The following is a 19780-nucleotide window of genomic DNA, read 5'->3' on the forward strand; positions in this document are numbered from 1 at the left end:
ATATAAGTCATAAATGCCCACTAATCATTCATTTCACACATTCCATACACCTCCCAAAACACACACTTAAGCTCTCTCTCTTGTTTCTCTCTCACTCTAACCGAAATCATCAAGGAGGAAACGATCCCGATCTAAGGTAATGATACTATGATATTGTATGAGCTTAAATCCGTGAGATATAATCACGAAACGGCCAGCCGACACCGTTAAACTGTTTAAGTCACGAGATCCGGGTGGAATCGGGTATAAACCGAACCTATGATGAGCTTAGGGGTCGCCCTAGCTCAGATCTGGATCGAACGAGACGAAAAACGGTGAAAAACGAGTTAAAACTCGTTTTTCCGACGAATATGCGGTTTTCCGGCGGCGGCGCCGGAAAAGTTAATACGGGGTTAAGAAGAATGTCAGGGAATGTTCTGACATTCCCTGACCTAACCCTAGTTCGCTAAGGGTAACTAGTGAATTAGAAGTAATTCGCTAAGCTGATTCGTCTGTGGGAATGTAACGAATTAGCTTCAGTTCGTTAGGGGAAAAGATAGCGAATTACCCTTGATTCGCTATAGTTAAAAAGATAACGAATTAGCCCCAATTCGTTATAGTCATTCGTTAAAGGAGGTAACGAATTAGAAGGTCCAGTTCGCTACCTGGATTGGTTCGCTATATGGATTGATTCGTCAGAGGGTCCAGTTCGTTACCATGACCAGTTCGTTAAAGGTTTCAATTCGTTACCAGTTCGCTAGGATAAGTAAAGAACAAGATGTTTAACAGAATTACAGAATGGTCCCCGGACTTAGAAAAGAAGGATTTAATTACAAAGAAGCCCTTGAACTTTTAAGTAGCAAATTATTTAATGATTCAAAATCCTAATGGAAAATGTGTTAAGGCAGATAATGAAAATAAAATTTTTCTAAGCTAACCTGACAGCTTAACCCCAGCCAGGGGCTCTGCCCCTTGGACCCCGCTAGGGGCTGCCGCCCCTAGAACCCCGCTGCCAGGGGCGCTGCCCCCGGACCCCCTTACGTTGAGGGTAATAATTAAACTAGAAAGACGATATGTGTAGTGATAGTTTATTGATACGTATAATTATTATACAGTTAGTCGTGCACAGCTCAAGAAGGGAATAACCGTAAACGGTGAATGCAACCACATTGAGGTGAGTTTCTAGCCCCACTTCGTTGTTATGTTTTCGGGGCTGTGTGCATACTCGATGTGATAGTCAATACACTTACCTTAGGTGGTAAGTGTATGCCTTGTATGATTTATGTATGACGATTGCTTGACGGTGCGTGAACGATCTTCGGATATTGCATATGCCGTCAGATGTTAGTTAAAGGTATGATTGATATGTATGATGTATGAATGACGTATGTATGAATATGTATGATGTATGAGCAATGTATGTATGAAATGTTGATGGTACGTGAACGCTCTTCGGAGATTGCACATATCGTCAAGGAAAGTATGAAAATGACAGGTATGTTATAGTAGCACGAATGTAGGGAACCGACCCTAATAATGTCGGCGAATGAAGGGAACCGACCCTAATAGTATCAGCGAATGTAGGGAACAGACCCTAATAATATCGGCGAACGTAGGGAACCGACCCTAATAATATCGGCGAAGGTTATAGGGCGGAATGCTCTTTAAAATGTATATGTATGAATGAAAGTATGTAAGTACGAAAGAAAGAATGAAAGTATGTATGCAAGTAAGTGTGTAAGAAGATATGAAGGTATGTACCTCCGGGTGCATATGCTAGTATGTGAATGTATTGTATGTCGTCTGATTAACTAGAACTCACTCAGCGTAGCTGACTTTTAGTATGCACGCAGGTGAGTAGAATGAGGCAACTTGCTTGAGGGGAAGCACATGGCATGGATTTGAAGACACTGGCATCTCAATGAAGTGTTATGTTATGATGTTTTAAAAGACAATGTTTTATGTTTAAATAATTTGAATGCCCATTAAGACAAGAAAAGATGGTTATGTAATTTAATGGTTTGAATGTTTTAATATTCCGTGAATGTTTTTATTAACTCTGATATTATGAACTGCGTTTATGAGTAAATCCAATGTTAAAGTGAGGCACTGGTAACTTTTAAAATTCAAATAATGATTCTCGTTCAAAATGTAAAATTGGTTACAAACTATTATCTATGGACAAGAGGAAACATATACGGAAACATATAAACATATACACTAGCATAAGCACGTTGTACATATACGCTAATATTCAACAAACATAGAGTATCTATAATAGCTACTTCACAATTCGCCATTGTCACTAAAGACCTTGTTGTTGCTTAACAAGAATAAGAATTTATGAAAAATTAAATTTCACTTCATATTTACTATTCGATATATTCAACATAAAAAAAAGTAAATCACCATAGAAACAAACGTCATCAAGACTTTATCTTCAAATTGTGACTAAGGACGTTATTGTTGGTTTTGGATCTTTAAGTGTTTTTGCAATAAATTCTAGCCGTGCTTCACAACGATTATTACTATATATAGCTATGATAAAGGACTGATGTGAAAATATTTTCTTAGTGCTCGGCATTCATTATCTATAATTGATTGCTATTTTTTTTCTTTTTTTTAAACGAAAGTATTGTTTATACCTATTTTACTCTATCCCCTAAATGAGGCTAAAATTCATAGTCATTTGGTTAAAAGTTACACTCTTGTCATTATATCAAGCTAGTTGTGTTTAGTTATTAATTTATTGTAAGAAAATTTTCTTTATTAAACCCCTTTCCATTATTTTTCTTCAATTTTATTAATTTAAAGGTTATGTAATCCTAAATCGTGTCTTTATTTCAACAAAGTTCTCCTTTTTTAACAACTTTTAAAATTCAAATAATGATTCTCATTCAAAATGTAAAAGTGGTTACAAACAATTATCTATGGACAAGAGGAAACATATACGGAAACATATATACATATACGCTAGCATAGACACGTTGTACATATACGCTAATATTCAACAAACATAGAGTATCTATAATAGCTACTTCACAATTCGCCATTGAAGGACATTATTGTTGCTTAACTAGAATCTGAATTTATGAAAAATTAAATTTCACTTCATATTTTATGAAACGCTTGTTTTGGTTAAACGGAAGTAAGTGGATTGTATTGAATGATTGTGTAGGCGCGGGACGGTTACAAGTAGAGATGCACAAAATCGGGTATTCTCAGGAACCGGAACCGGAACCGGGTATGGTCAACAAAAGTAAAAAACGGGACCGGGTAGGAATCGGTTCCGGGTATAGTCGTGTATTTGTCCGGGTTTTGACCGGTTCCATCGAGTTTTTTTCGGGTCTCGGGTAGGGTAGGGTCGGGTTTGACCGGGTATTGGCAGAACCGATTCCACCGGGTCCGGGTCGGTTCCGGTTCGGGTACAGCTCTCGGGGGAAAACCAAAACATGGTCCGTACCCACGGGTAAGGTAGGGTCAGGTCCGGTTTCCGATAGAAACCGTCGGGTCGGTGTGTTTTGTAGACTTTTGGTAAATTAAAAGCGTTCTCGTGTTAAAAAGTGGTTTTTACTCCACCGCTTCAAACTTGATTATTTTATTAGATGACATTATTTCTATTTTATAAGAAGAAAAAACTGCTACATTAACAAAATTATTAAAAAACCTGCTCCGTATTAAAGAATCTATACAAATTTTTCGAATTCAACAAAATCAAAATTCATAAATCTAATTTAACATGTGACGTTTACAAACACTTTATCAAAATCTACGGCGTTACGCTCACAATCGTATCATCGCTGTTCGTGAGCGTAACATATCCCGATTCTTGCCAAATCTGAGAAACAAATAAATAAAGTTAGAATAACCCGAACAAACCACAATCTTATATCTAAGAACCCGACAAACCTCTAAGCAAAATAACCCGAACAACTCGAGTAGAAAAACCCGTAACGAAAACCCAAAACAAAAATCCAAACCTTTAGTTTTTTCATTTGACCTCTAAAACCGAACCCGACCCGAACTAACCCAAAAACCCCACATACCCGGAAATATTTGTTCTAAAAAACAAAATGCGAACACTTCATTTTCTTTTTGGTGCTCAAAAGTAAGACAATAATTGCTTTGGTTATTCAGGCTTGGGTTAGTGCGGGTCGGGTTGTTCGGTTTTTGGGCGTCTCCGAAAATTTAAATACCTCGGTCGAGCTGAAAAAAAAAGGCTCATAGGCCTTAACGAAAAACGAAAAAATATAAGCTAATATTTATAAACGACAATTAATGTTATAACGATAAACATAACAAAAATATAGTATTATTGTAATACCCCCAATTTTCGAAACACTGATAGATTAATTGCCGAAATGGTATGTTGTTAAATCAAAAGTTATTAAGTTAAGGGTGAGGTATAATTAAAACAAAATTAAAAGGGGTGAGTGTGTAAATAATAGATTAAATTATAAAATAAAGTATAGGGGCCATTTTTGTCATTCCTTAAAAATCTGATTTTGAGTCATCTTCAACCTTAAAACCTGTAGAATTTCCGGCATATTTTTCCGACGAGGCTAATTTTCCGGCTAGCTTTAAACACCACAATTAACTACCAAACGACCAATTGACGGTGTCGTTTGGTTCAAGATCTTTCACCAGCAAATATATATATATACATAAAAAAGTTTTGGCCCCCAAATATTACGTGCCCCGGCCGAAGGTGCGGCTCGCACACCCCGGCCCGGCCCTGAAGACGTGCCTGTCTTCAACACGCAGCTTATGAAAAAGGTCACTTAAAACGGACTGATTCATACTAGATAAAGAGTATGCATTATATTTACAATAATAATAATAACAAAAATTGTCAATCAAATCAATTCTCATAACAAACTAAACAATGCATAATTTAACTACAACTAAGCAATCAGTTCGATAAGATTCAACATAAAAAAAAGAAAAAAAGAAAATCAACATCGAAACAAAGGTCATCGATACTTTATCCACAGATTTTGTTTTTATATCTTTCAGTGTTTTTTCAATGAACTCAATCCGTGCTTCATAACGATTATTGCTATATATAGTTATGATAAAAGCTTCTATATGAAAAGAATTTTTCAGTGCGCACCATTCATTATCTAGGGAATTAATTTGATTGCCATTTTTTTTAGGCACGGGACGTTTACAAGTAACCACAATGAATGCCGTAAAAAATGAAGGAGTTAAAGGAGAGTTAAGCCATGATTTGTGATATTAGACTAGTCATAGTTTAAACATTTTGATGGGTCATTCATTATACTCACAAATGAATTGAAAAAAAAATGTGGAATAAATAAATATGTATTTACTTTTCGATAAGATTCAACATAAAAAAAGAAAAGAAAATCAACATCGAAACAAAGGTCATCGATACTTTATCCACAAATCTTGTTTTTATGTCTTTCAATGTTTTTTCAGTGAATTCGATTCGTGCTTTACAACAATTTTTGCTATATATAGCTATGATAAAAGCTTTGATATGAAAGAATTTTTCAGTGCGCACCATTCATTATCTACGGAAATAATTTGATTGCCATTTTTTTAGGCACGGGACGTTTACAAGTAACCACAATGGATGCCGTAAAGAAAGAACGAGTTAAAGGAGAGTTAAGTCATGATTTGTGATGATGGACTAGTCATAGTTTAAACATTTTGATGGGTCATTCTTTATACTCACAAATGAATTGGAAAAAAACGTGCAATAAATAAATATGTATCTACTTTTCGATAAGATTCAACATAAAAAAAAAGAATATCAACATCGAAACAAAGATCATCGATACTTTATCCACAAATCTTGTTTTATATCTTTCAGTGTCTTTTCAGTGAATTCAATCCGTGCTTCACAACGATTATTGCTATATATACTTATGATAAAACTTTGATATGAAAAGAATTTTTCAGTGCGCACCATTCATTATCTAGGGAAATAATTTGATTGCCATTTTTTAGGCACGACACGTTTACATGTAACCACAATGGATGCCGTAAAGAATGAACGGGTTAAAGGAGAGTTAAGTCATGATTTGTGATGATGGACTAGTCATAGTTAAAACATTGTGATGGGTCATTCTTTATACTCACAAATGAATTGGAAAAAAAAGTGGAATAAATAAATATGTATTTACTTTTCGATAAGATTCAACAACAACAAAAAAAAAAAAAAAGAAAATCAACATCGAAACAAAGGTCAGCGATACTTTATCCATAAATCTTGTTTTTATATCTTTCACTGTCTTTTTCAATGAATTCAATCCGTGCTTCACAACGATTATTGCTATATATAGTTATGATAAAAGCTTTGTGTAACATCCCGTTTTTTAGTTTCGGTTAATAAAATGAAAACATGAGTTATTATGAGTCGGGCTAGTGTTGGGTTAAATGAGTATGGGTTATGGACTTGAAATAGGAAGGAAAGAAGGAAAGACCATGGGCTTAAGCCCATGATCCATAATTATATAAACCTTAATTACCAAATAATCCATTCATTTACACATATCCCATACACCACCCAAAACACACACTTAAGCTTTCTCTCTAGTTTCTCTCTTTTCTCTAGCCGAACCTAGAAAGAAAACCGATCCCGATCCAAGGTAATGATAGTATGATATTGTATGAGCTCAAACCCGTTAGATTTAGTCACAAAACGACGAGCCAAAACCTTTAAACCATTAAAGTCACGAGATCTGGGTCGAAACGGGTATTAACCGAGCAAAAGATGAGCCTAGGGATCACCCTAGCTCAGATCTGGATCAAACGGGATGAAAAACGGTGAAAATGGTGCTGAAACCCGTTTTTCCGGCTACTGCCCGGTTTTCCGGTGGTGACGGCGCTGGAAAGGCGGCGGCGGGTACAAGGTTAGTATGTCAGAGAATAATTCTGACATTCTCTGACCTAACCCTAATTCGTTAACGGAGAGTTAACGAACTAGAGGCAATTCGTCAGCTGATTCGTTAACGACAGCTTAACGAACTAGCCTTAGTTCGTATCCAAATTCGTCAAAGAAAAGATAACGAATTAACTTCAATTCGTTATGGCCATTCGTTAGAAGGAGATAACGAACTAGAAGGTTCAGTTCGTTACCGAGGGGTCGTTCGTCATAAGGTCCAACTCGTTACAAGAACTAGTTCGTTATGATACCCAATTCGTTCAGAACCAAGTCACGAACTAGAAGTTTGATAAATGACAGAACAGTCCCTGGACTTAGATAAGAATGATTTAATTACAGAATAGCCCTTGGACTTTAGTAATTAACGAAAGATACCTTAAAGGATTAACGAGTTAGCAATAAATAACATTATGAAATCCTAATGGAAAATGTGTTAAGACAGTTAATGAAAATAAAACTTTTCCAAACTGACCTGCCAACTTAACCCCAGTCAGGGGCTCTGCCCCTTGGACCCCGCTAGAGGCTGCCGCCCCTAGAACCCCGCTGCCAGGGGCGCTGCCCCCGGACCCCCGTTCGTTGAGGGTTGTAATTACACTAGAAACGTGATATGGGTAGTGATAGTTAATTGATACGTGTAATTGTTATACAGTTAGTCGCGCTCAGCTCAAGAAAGGAATAACTATTAACGGTGAATGTAACTGACTTCAGGTGAGTTTCTAGCCCCATTCCTTGTTATGTTTTCGGGGCTGTGTGCATACTCGATGTGATTAGTTAATACACTTACCTTAAGTGGTAAGTGTATGCCTTATATGGTTTATGTATGAATGAATGCTTGACGGTGCGTGAGCGATCTTCGGATATTGCATGTACCGTCAGGAGGTAGTTTAAAGATATGAATGTTATATATATGATGTGTGGATAATGTATGTATGTATGAAGGTTATAAGTATGAATGTAATGAAGGTATGAACGAAAGGTATGAGTAGAAAGGGAACCGACCTTTATAATATCGACGAATGTAGGGTACCGACTCTAATAATATCGGCGAATGTAGGGGACCGACGCTAATAATATCGGCGAATGTAGGGGACCGACGCTAATAATATCGGCGAATGTAGGGGACCGACCCTAATAATATCGGCGAATGTAAGGGACCGATCCTAATAATATCGGCGAAGGTTATAGGGTGGAATGCTCTTTAAAACGTATATGTATGAATGAAAGTATGAAATAAAGAATGAAAGTACGTATGTATGTAAAAAAAAATCAACATCGAAACAAAGGTCAGCGATACTTTATCCACAAATCTTGTTTTTATATCTTTTAGAGTTTTTTCAATGAATTCGATCCGTGCTTCACAACAATTGTTGCTATATATAGTTATGATAAAAGCTTTGATATGAAAAGAATTTTTCAGTGCGCACCATTCATTATCTAGGGAAATAATTTGATTGCCATTTTTTAGGCACGAGACGTTTACAAGTAACCACAATGGATGCCGTAAAGAATGAACGAGTTAAAGGAGAGTTAAGTCATGATTTGGATGATGGACTAGTCATAGTTTAAACATTTTGATGGGTCACTTTTATACTCAAAAGTGAATTGGAAAAAAAAAGTGGAATGAATAAATATGTATTTTTACTTTTCAATAAATTCAACATAAAAAAAAAAGAAAATCAACATCAATACAATGGTCATCGATTACTTTTATCCACAAATCTTGAATTTATACTATTCGGTGTTTTTTAGTGTGTTTGATCCGTGCTTCATTATAACATTGCCTATATATAGTTATGAGAAAAGCTTTGAAATGATTCGAATTTTATAGTGGCCACTAACATATAACCCGTCTAGTAAAATAAGAAGCACCAGTACTCACTAACTAACGTGCTGTTAAATGATAATAACTAGGGGATGCCCGGCGGTACCCATCTAACGTTTGTGTATAACCTCCATAATAGTAACATGGAGCGCATAAGACGAACATCATGAACAAACATTCATATTGCCATATAGAAGAAACAGATGACCTTTTTGAATATGTGGTTTCCACCTTAACAATACAAATCACCAAACAATAATGCAATAGAATTAGCATGTCGATGTTGCAGATGCTTCAGTTAAAAAACCACATAACATAGAAACAACAATCCCAATTAACTAATATGAAAGCTTTGACTTTGAGTTCCCACAATTTGTCAATTACAACTCAAAACAAATACATAATAACTTTTGAGTACATATGTACAGAAAGATATCAAAAGGTTGTAAACATACAAATTCGACTTTTAGCTTAAATAAATAAACGCATGACTATTTCATTGCTACAGCTACAAACATTCAATGATAATTTTCAGTTTCGTTTGTTAACATGCAACTCTAATATAAGTAACTGGCAACTGCAATAGATCATTAAGGTGCAAAATTTCTAATAACATTCAATTATATGAACTCACAAAAGGTAATTCCTATGTTCAATTATGTTACTGATATTCAAAACATAATTCTAGTTAACATCTGAATATATTAAACAATTTGCACGGGAGGATGTGTATGTATATGCAGTTCAATTGTGAATCAGTTGCGATTGGAAATTAATTTCTCTATTTTACTAACACTTATTAATGAACCCATGGCTTAATCTTAAATAAAAAAGATTCAATCTGAAACGGTCATCACCTCCGTTTATAACTAAACAAAATCAATCCACATACCAAAAACAATTCAAAATATCAACAATTGAGGCCACCGACATCTACAATGAAGAAAGAAAACAATATATAAAATCAGAGTTGCAATTGAAGTCGAGGCATCCGGTGGCACACAACCAAACCGCGACAGCACAAATCGCAGCGCCACCGATCTTAAAGATGATATTGCAGGTAAATCGATGCGTGCTCAAACAGTGGAAGTTCAAAACCTTATTGATGAGGATGAGATAAGACGTGGATAAAGAAAGCCACTAAAAAACAAAAGAATTACTAATGTACCATGTTACTGTAGATTAGCTACAGTAGGCACAGTCCATTTCCTTTTATATATATCCTATATTAAAATACATATAGGAAGGATGATATGATAATTTTACCATAAACTCTTAATTTTAAGAGGTACATGTGGCCAAGCACAGTTTACAAATACTTTAAGCATGTGAAAATTCCCAGCTTTCAACAAATACAGGCAGCTTGATTCAAAATTTAAAATTCAAATGCATAGATACATATAAACCCGGTGGAGAGAGCTCCAAAACCAAAAACCCTAACGCTGTGTTCCCGAGTTTCATTTAAGGAGAGAAAAGAAAGGGAGGAGAATTGAAAGAGAAAAGAAAGAGAGGGGAGGGAAAATGTGTCACTTCATTTCATGTTCCCGAGTTTAATGAAAAATGAAAGAAAATATAGGAGTTAATAGGCAGTTAATGTTACACACATTTTCTCTTCATCTCTCCAATTTGGAAGGATGAGGATGGACTTAAGTTTTCTAGCCTTTTCTCTCCCGTCCCCTCCTCTCGTTAAAAAATCACATTATTCTTTCACATTTTCTTCTCATTTCCCTCCCCTCCCCTATCTGAATGTATAGCTCATTCAGATTGTTTTCTTTTGTTATAAATTGTCAAAATTAGGTTTTCTTATGTTTTAATTGTTGAGTTTGTTACATTTCCTCATATAACTCAACTATGGTTGAAATTATTTATTAATTTAGTTGAAATGCCCTTGATTCATTAATCTGCACCCAGATAAGAATTAGATCAAAATGAATACGGTGTGTGATTATTCTTTGTTATTTACTAACATAAGAGTTATGTTCATAATAAAGTCTTTTAGGTTTTGGCTTGATAAGTGAAGCTCTGACTCAAGCTTTTTTATTTAACAAGCTTATTCTTAGGCTTGAGCTCGTTTTAGATTGGTTTGATTTGAGTGGATCTTGAGTAGTTCATGAGTGGCTTGGTTTGTTTACACCCTGAACATATGATGCAAATTCAGGCATTTTGGGACTGCGTAGAGAAAAGGCAACTCGGAACCACCTAAGCTGAATGATCAGTTACTCAGTGATGAGCGAATGGTTCCCTGGTGTACGTGACTTCTTAAATGCCAACAAACAACCTTGAGGCTGCAAGTGGACAACGAGTATGTTACTAATTACCTATGTTATTTGTAACTATGTAAAAAAATTTGTGCGATAAATATGATTATAAAACCAATATTAGTGGCAAAATAATCAAACCCTTTTTTATGCATTTGAAATTTTGATTATAATTTTGACCCATTCGAAAATAACACGAGTCATTTTTAATCGTAGGATCAAAATTTTCCATTACAATGGAAAATCACTCTTTAGGACGCGTTTGATATAATATATCATTATCAGGTTTTATGTTTATCCTTTTAGTATTTATACCATGTCTACCTCGGCTAAGACATGTAACGAACCAAACATGTTCATTAATTTAACTTAAATGAACAAGAAAATGAACATGAACAACTAAACGCACATGATTTTCATGATCGTGTTTGTTTGTTTAGAAAATGAGTGTGTTTGTGTTTATTTATGTTCGTGCATTTATAATATAAAGGAACGGTTCATGGACATAAATATGTTGAGCCTAAACAGTTATTAAAACCAGACTTAATTGTAACGGTAATTATAAAATTAGACTATATTGTATTGGGTCTTATAAATTAAGATGAATATGTAAACAAACAGACTTGAACAAACTTAATGTAACGAACATAAATGAACATTTATGAACGTAAATGAATGAAGTAGAAATGTGGTCATGCTTGTTTTTTAACTAAATGAATAAAAATATTCTTTATATTCGTTATTTTTTTAAATAAATGAGCATAAACGAACTTCCGGTCAAATGTTTGGTTCGGTTACATCCCTACGTTTGTTATTTTTCTAACTCTTCTCATAGGTGATTGGCCGATCCACCTGATGTGTTTGGCGACACTGAAAGAACTTGTAAAGGTTGACTTATTAAAAAAAGCGGAAAGCAAAAATAAATGGAAAGTCAAATTCAAATTCAAATGTATAAAGGGTATGTTATTCTTTGGAATAGAATACCTAATATTAAGAGTGTTAATCGATTATTCGGTTTAGTAATGCACCGGATTCATTGTCATCGGTATCTACTTTATTGTAGCGTTTGACGAAATTGACGGATTCTTCCATCAGTGAGGATTTCTAAAGGTGTCATGTTGCAGAAGAATCGAAGACGACTTCATGTAAGGAAATTTTGGTTTGGTGAGTGAACATATTGGAATATGAGAAGAGTACAAAGAAATTGGTGCACTTTCTTAGGGTTATGAAGCCACCATTATATCCATTGCCTCCCTACACTACAAACTGAAATAATTATAAACATGAATTAAAACAAACAATCTCTACAAACTGAAATTATTAGCTAAATGAACCAAAACAAACAATCTGTATGCACATTTACAAACTGAAATAAGTAGGTCCTCACATGATACCGTGAGCTTTTAAACTTTAACTTGCAGAAAGTTCATTTATTTTTATTTATACATGCTTTTTCTATGTTTTTAATTGAGGTTGTTCATACTGTAGGTGCTAGACCGGGTGTTGATCACACATGATTATTGGTCCCAACAACAACCCAAGAACCCATTGAAGTTGAATTATCAACTGAAAACAAAAACTTGCTAGCTTCTCTGATAGGAATATCATAACGTGTAAAGTAAGATTCCTTCTTTTACAGTTTGATTTCAATTTTCAAGTTAGAAATCTTTATGCATATATATGGAAAAAAATCCAAGTATTTAATATTATGTATTGTTGTATGTTGCTTTTATTCAAACCGAACGTGAAACCAAATTGATGCGTTTCATGGTCTTAAACTAAACTGTGAACATCTCTAAAAAATGAGAAATATGTAACCTTGAATATTTTTACCCTTTTTTCGTCAGGTTATTATATGATACATTTAAAAAATTATGAAGTTGCTAACTTCATTTTCTGCAATATGCTTTACATCTTTTCCCCTTTTTTTACTAAAATTTTATTATATTTCGTTTTGTTGGGAGTTTTGATTTGGCAACCTAGACTCGGAAATTATATTTCATAAAATGGTTGCAGGTATGGAGCCTTAAAGGAATTCATGAACTGCATAACTGCATATGTTATCATAAGTCATGTTATAATTATATAGTTAGGTTCATAATAATTTGTTTCTTTGTACGTGATTTGTGATTCAGCCCGTACCGAAGTGAACAGACATTGCCATTGTTTTAATGTGTTTTTGAATCCCGCTGCATCGTTCGGGTTTCTACTAGTAATAATAATAATAATAATAATAATAATAATAATAATAATAATAATAATAATCAGATCCGTTTTCCACCCAATACCACCACCATCTCTCATTCAGGATCTCCAGTTTCATTTCATTTCAGCAGCAGCAGCAGCTTATACGGAGAAGAACGGATATTCAAATTATTCCGAAGCTTCTTCAGCATTGATCTTCTTAGGCACTGGCTGTTCCAGTGCTGTTCCTGACGCCATCAACCCCTCAGATCCGCCATGTCAAGTCTGTGTCCAGTCTCTCTCCGTTCCGCCTGAACGTAACCCTAATTACTGGTATATGTTCAAAATTAGTTAAGTTTTAGGGCTTACAGCTTCATTTTCACGTTCTAAGTAGATCTGTGATATTTAGATTGTGTATGTATGAATAAATATATTAATTAGTTCTCATTAGTCATCTGTGCCCTAATTTAGACTTAACTTTTGATTTTAGATAAAAATGTTACGCCTAGATGGTAAAAAATTGGTACATCGAACTCTATGACAATGTTATTACTTCTGATACCTTAATAAGATCTCTAACCTTTAGATTGTGTATTGGTGTTTGTGTGTTAAAAACGGTGTGCATTTTGGATTTTGAATGAATGAAGTAGATAAATAAATATAGTATATAGTAATCATTGGTTATTTGTGTCCTAATTTAGAGTTAGCTTCTGATTTTAGATGCAAATGTTGGGTTAGATGGGAGAGAAATGATCCATATAACTCTACGAGAATGTTATTACTTCTGCTAACTTGGATCAGATCTTTAACCTGTAGATTGTGTATAGTTGGTTGCGTACTGGTTAGCTTATAGTGAATTGGTTTGTGTTTTCTGGATTTTGAATGAATCAGCTACATAAATATACTAGTAAATAGTACTCATCAGTTATTTGTGTCCTATGATAACAATGATAGGTTAGATATAAAAAATGATACCTAATTACCTATAACTCTATAAGATAATGAAAATGTTATTGCTTCTGCCACATTAGTTGTGAACTTTAAACTTTAACTAATGTATTATCGTAGATCTGTAAACTTTAGATTGTGTATGTTTGCCTGCATATTGATTAAGTTTCATGATGATCTAGTTTGTTTGTTTTTTTAAAATTGTTGTGGGTGCTGGAGTTTGAATGAATGAAGTGGATAAATATAGTAAATAGTCCTCATCAGTCATCTGTGCCCTAAATAATAGAGTTAACTTCTGATTTTAGATACAGGTTTTATGGTTTTTAGTTTAATATTTGCTTGCATATTGATTAACGCATGATGAATTAGTTTGTGTGTTTGAATTTGTCGTGCATTTTGGATTTTGAATGAATGAAGTAGGCAAATATATTAAATAGTCCTCATCAGTCATCTGTGCCCTAATTTGGACACAAATGTTATGGTTTTTAGGTTGAAATTGGTAAAGATGTTTGGTTAATGATACGTGTAACTCTATAAGAATGTTATTACTTCTGCTATCTTAATAAGATATGTAACCTTTTGATTGTGTATATTTGTCTGCATATTGATTAACTTATCAATATAATACTTCTGTATATTGATTAACCTGATGAGTTAGTTTGTGTGTTTGTTGTTTATTATTGATTTTGATTGAATGAACTATATGAATATAGTGAATACTCCTCATCAGTCATCTGTGCCCTAAATTAGTAAAATATTGGTAAGAATGTCAGGTTAGATAGAAAAAGAATACATATAATTCCATGAGCATGTTATCACTTCTGTCACCTTAGTTGTGAACTTCAAACTTGATAAGAACTGTTTATGATGTAAACAATAGTTGGTATCCAGATTGAACTACGAAGGCTAACAAAGCATTCATCACAAATAGAGTAATTCAGAAATACTGTACCTCAGAAGATACTTTTGATAATCAAAACTAGAATAGTAGAATCGTCACTGTAACATTCAATCAGAAAGTGAATTAGTTTGGTTTTGCAATTTTGTAACAATTGCACTTGTGGTTTTGTAAATTTAGTTGAAATAAAACAATTAGAAGTTGTGTAAAACCTCACTGTGCTCGCGTATTCTAGTATTCTTGATCCTTGTATTTATGCAAGTGCAGTGATGGGAGCTTGCAACAATCCTGGCATGATGCCTAGAAAACTTAATTTCTTTCTAATTTTTACGAGTATTAGTTTTTATTATATAATAATAATGGAATTTAATACCCTAACGAAGGTACATTACAAACCAAAAACATGTTGATGGTAATATATTGAGAAGCTTTATAGATCTTTATATAAAAATATCCTAAATATGTTTCCAGTCGAGCACTGCAATTACAAAAGTTTTGGGCAAATGCCCTAAAATTCATCGGTAGATTGATTAAGAGTAGGGGTGAGCAATAACCGAATCGTTAACCGAAACCGAACCGAAAACCAACGGAACCGAACCAAAGTAACCGAAATAACCAAATTAACCAAACCGCACCGAACTCTTCATTTTTTTTCATATTTTCCAGCCTTTTTTCCTCTATTTCATGTATTATACGTATTAATAGTCTAGTACTATCATTTTCATGTATTTATATCTTCATTCCATGTACTAATATCTCAATTTCATATATTTATACCTTCATTTAATGTATTTAAGCATTCATTTAATGTATTTTTAAGCAAAATTTTTGCCCATGTTTGGTTATTAACAGAAATTAACCGAACCAATAACCAATCGGTTCGATTCGGTTAATGCTAATAACCGAACCGCACACACCCCTAATTAAGAGTGCAAGATTTTACTTGAAAAAGTCAAAAGGTTACCCTGAAGATGAAATCTGAAGCTCTCATATGAGAATGTGATTGGGAAAAACATACTTGAGCATATCATGCCCCCTATTTTTTTCTTCCAAATTTCTAAATATGTTTCTATCGATAATATTCTGATATTAAACAGTCCATATTTCATCAGAGAATTATGATTATATGTTTTGTAGGTGCAATACATCTCTTCTGATTGATTATTGTCCGAATGCTGGAGAACATAAGTACATATTAATTGATGTTGGGAAGACATTTAGGGAGCAAGTACTCCGCTGGTTCACTTATCATAAGATTCCTCATGTTGATTCTGTAAGTTCGATCTCCCTGAGAGTATATCTAGTTCATATTGTCTGTTTGCTTTATTCTAGTTTTTAACCAACGTTCTTTTCATTTGCTAATTAACATCCAGATAGATAACTAGTGATTGTTCAAATGCAGATTGTTTTGACTCATGAACATGCTGATGCTGTTCTTGGTCTCGATGACATCCGTGCAGTGCAACCATTCAGTCCAACTAATGACATTGAACCTACACCTATTGTCCTTAACCAACATGCAATGGAGAGCTTACAACTGAAATTTACGTACTTGGTTCAAAAGAAGCTGAAGGCTGGCCAAGAAGTTAGACATGTGGCACAACTTGATTGGAAGATAATTGAGAATGATTGTAAGAGTTTATTTGTTGCATCCGGACTAGAAATTGTACCTTTACCGGTTAATCTTCTAACCTTATTTTAATAAAAATATCAATTGCATGTATACATAGCTATTGAATTCTTTTACTATTGTTTTCATTGATTTAGGTGATGCATGGGGAGGATTATGTCTGTTTAGGTTTTTCATTTGGGAAAAATACCAAAGTAGCTTACATATCTGATATTTCTCGCTTCATAGAAGAAACAGAACTCTGTGTGTGTTTCTTCCATCCTTATTCATTGAAATAGTTATTTTTATATTGTTTTAGTGTCTAATTATTGAGTGTACAAGTGCAAATGGTGCCATAAGTAATCTGTTTTCTGTTTTTTTTAGTTATTTGTTTTTAACTGGCACTGCATTCTAAGCTTGTAGGTTTAAGCTTTATGGCTCTTTAATTCTGCAGATATTTCTAAAAGAGAAGGTCATCAGCTGGATCTTCTTATTTTGGGCACACTTTATAGGGTCAGTAGTTCCACTTTTATTTATTTTATTTTTATTTTCTATCTTTCAATCTATCTATTTGAAGCTTTCTTTCGTGTTAGTTCATTAAGAAAATTTTATTTGTTTTGCGTTCGTTCGTTTTGATAGATGAAACTAACATACATGAAATATATATAGTACTCTAAAAAAATAGTCTAAAAAATGTTACAGTTCAAGAATATACTTAATATGCCATTTTTCCTATGCGTTTGTTTCATGTTTATTGTTTAGGTATAAATATATTATTATAAATATTTATTATATGCACGTATATAAAATATTTGTACATTAACGTACTAGAAAACTTGTTCATATTGTTCATTTAATCAAACAAACATAGAAATGTTGTTCATGTTCGTTTGCTTTGTTAATAAACAACACGTTCAGCTCATTTACAGCTCAAAATGAGCGTTCATTATTTTGTGTTCTGTTTAATGTTTATTGTTTGTTTATCCGCCATGCGAATTTTTATTCTGAGCCTGTTTCGATTAAATGCTTTGTGCAGAACAGTTCTCACAACACTCACTTTTTGCTTCCCCCAGGTTTTGTAACCAGGTTCCATTATCGAAATATATTTTACTTGATTTTAATTTACTCTTCATGTATTCAATTTACCTATGTTTTAAACAGACACTTGAAGCCATTAAACGGTTGCAAACCTAAGAGAGCGTATTTGATCGGAATGACCCATGAATTTGATCACCACAGAGGATAACGAGTTTTCTTCAGGATTGGTCTAAAAGGTAACCTTGTGAACGCTTTTTGTCCTTTTTAAAAGTTACAAAATAATTAATGCGGTAAAAAAATAATTCCGATTTAGGATAACCTTATAACACCAAAAATATACTTTTGATGAATTTTGACCTGTTTTGTTATAGAGAAGGAATCCCTGTTCAGCTTGCACATGATGGTTTGAGGATACCTATACATCTGTAATGGGTAATAACTAATAACAGAGGTCAAATTTTTAGATGGAATATATTGATGAATGAACTTCAGACGGTTCATGACATGTTCACTGAACGTTCGATTCGTTTTACAGGCCTAGTAATTGAATTGAATATATTCACAGTTAAGGGTGTTTCACTGAACGTGGATTCGTTTACAGGCCTAGTAATTGAATTCAAATATTCATAGTTAAGGTTATTTTTGTCCAATTTTTTGAGTGTGCTGTAGAATTTTAAACTAAGCAATCGTTATTTTTCAGGTGATGTTTTACAAATCCAGATGGCACAGAGAACCTGAATTTTTATTTGTTCAAAGGCCCTAGTAATTGAATTCAAAATATTCATAGTTAAGGTTATTTTTTGTCTAATTTTTTGAGTGTGTGCTGTAGAATTTTAAACTAAGCAATCGTTATTTTCAGGTGATGTTTACAAATCCAGATGGCACAGAGAACCTAAATCCACGATCTCCATTTCGGATTAATATTCCCAGAAAATCTGAAGGGAAGTTCTCACGCTCTCTCTGGGAATGAGAAATCCACCACAGATTCAGTGGATGCTGCCACACAGGATATTTCTGAGAAGGAAAAAACTAATTGTTGAGGCATACAGGCCTCCTGATCCCGGTCCATATCCTCAAGATCAGCCAAAACAGAATTCTGTTAGATTCACCCCCACACAGGTGTGTGGCCTATATTGATCTATATTCTTTATTGTATATAAAATGTTGTATTCATCATGTCTTTGCTATAATCTTATTTTTCTGCAGGTCGGGGCAATAGTTCCTCGGGTTGGTACAACCAGGTTTGACCACCGGTTTGTGGGTCCACCTGGGTACCGGGAAGACTGATACTGCTGTTCAGATATTGAACTTTCTTTATCACAACTGTCCTTCTCAAAGGACATTAATAATCACACATTCAAATCAAGCTTTGAATGACCTCTTTGAAAAAAATAATGGAGGTAATAGTTTCACATAAATACTTTTTCCACATTTAAATTCAAGCTTATTTGTTATATCTACATGGGTTGACTTTGTTGACTGTGACAGAGAGATGTACCGGCTCGTTATCTTCTTCGACTCGGTCAAGGTGAGCAAGAACTTGCAACAGATCTTGACTTCAGTCGTCAAGGTCGGGTCAACGCAATGCTTGTGAGACGTCTGGAAATTATTAAGTGAAGTTGAAAAGGCTTGCAAGATCTTTACAGCTTCCGGAAGATGTCGGTTACACTTGTGAGACAGCTGGGTACTTTTTGGTTGCTCCATGTGTACTCCCATTGGGAACAGTTTTCTAGCCGATTTGTGATAAGAATCTAGATAAACCCGCATATGTTAAAGATCGGTTTTCCATTTACCGATTTTCATTTCCAACACCCCGCAACCGGTTTTTTACTGGGAAAATCGTTTGAGGATGACATGCGGGCTGCTAAAGGTTGTTTTTAGTCACCTTAAAACCATGTTTCAGGAGTTTGAAGAATGCCGAGCGTTTGAGCTGTTTAAAGTCAACGGTTGAGACCGAGCTAATCATCTTATGACAAAACAAGAAAAGATCGTTGCGATGACGTGCACTCATGCAGCTTTGAAGCGAAAGGACTTTTTACAATTGGGATTTAAATATGACAACCTTTTAAATGGAAGAAAGTGCACAAATATTGGAAATCGAGGCGTTTATTCCTATGTTACTTCAAAGACA

General features: G+C 34.3%; 1 pseudogene across 1 annotated transcript; it reads left to right on the plus strand.

Moving 5' to 3' along the window:
- The first annotated feature begins 6780 nt into the window (after nt 1-6780).
- Nucleotides 6781-18078, plus strand: LOC143618447 (putative hydrolase C777.06c; annotated as a pseudogene). Its single transcript, XR_013151008.1, has 9 exons — nt 6781-6860; nt 13241-13489; nt 16140-16275; nt 16405-16680; nt 16770-16875; nt 17066-17124; nt 17648-17689; nt 17773-17885; nt 18021-18078. The product of XR_013151008.1 is annotated as a putative hydrolase C777.06c (transcript).
- Nucleotides 18079-19780: the final 1702 nt, after the last annotated feature.

Source organism: Bidens hawaiensis, unplaced genomic scaffold (assembly GCF_021521415.1).
Source record: "Bidens hawaiensis isolate Kalapana, Puna unplaced genomic scaffold, B.hawaiensis_p1.1 tig00076366_1, whole genome shotgun sequence".
NCBI classification, from domain to species: Eukaryota; Viridiplantae; Streptophyta; class Magnoliopsida; order Asterales; family Asteraceae; genus Bidens; species Bidens hawaiensis.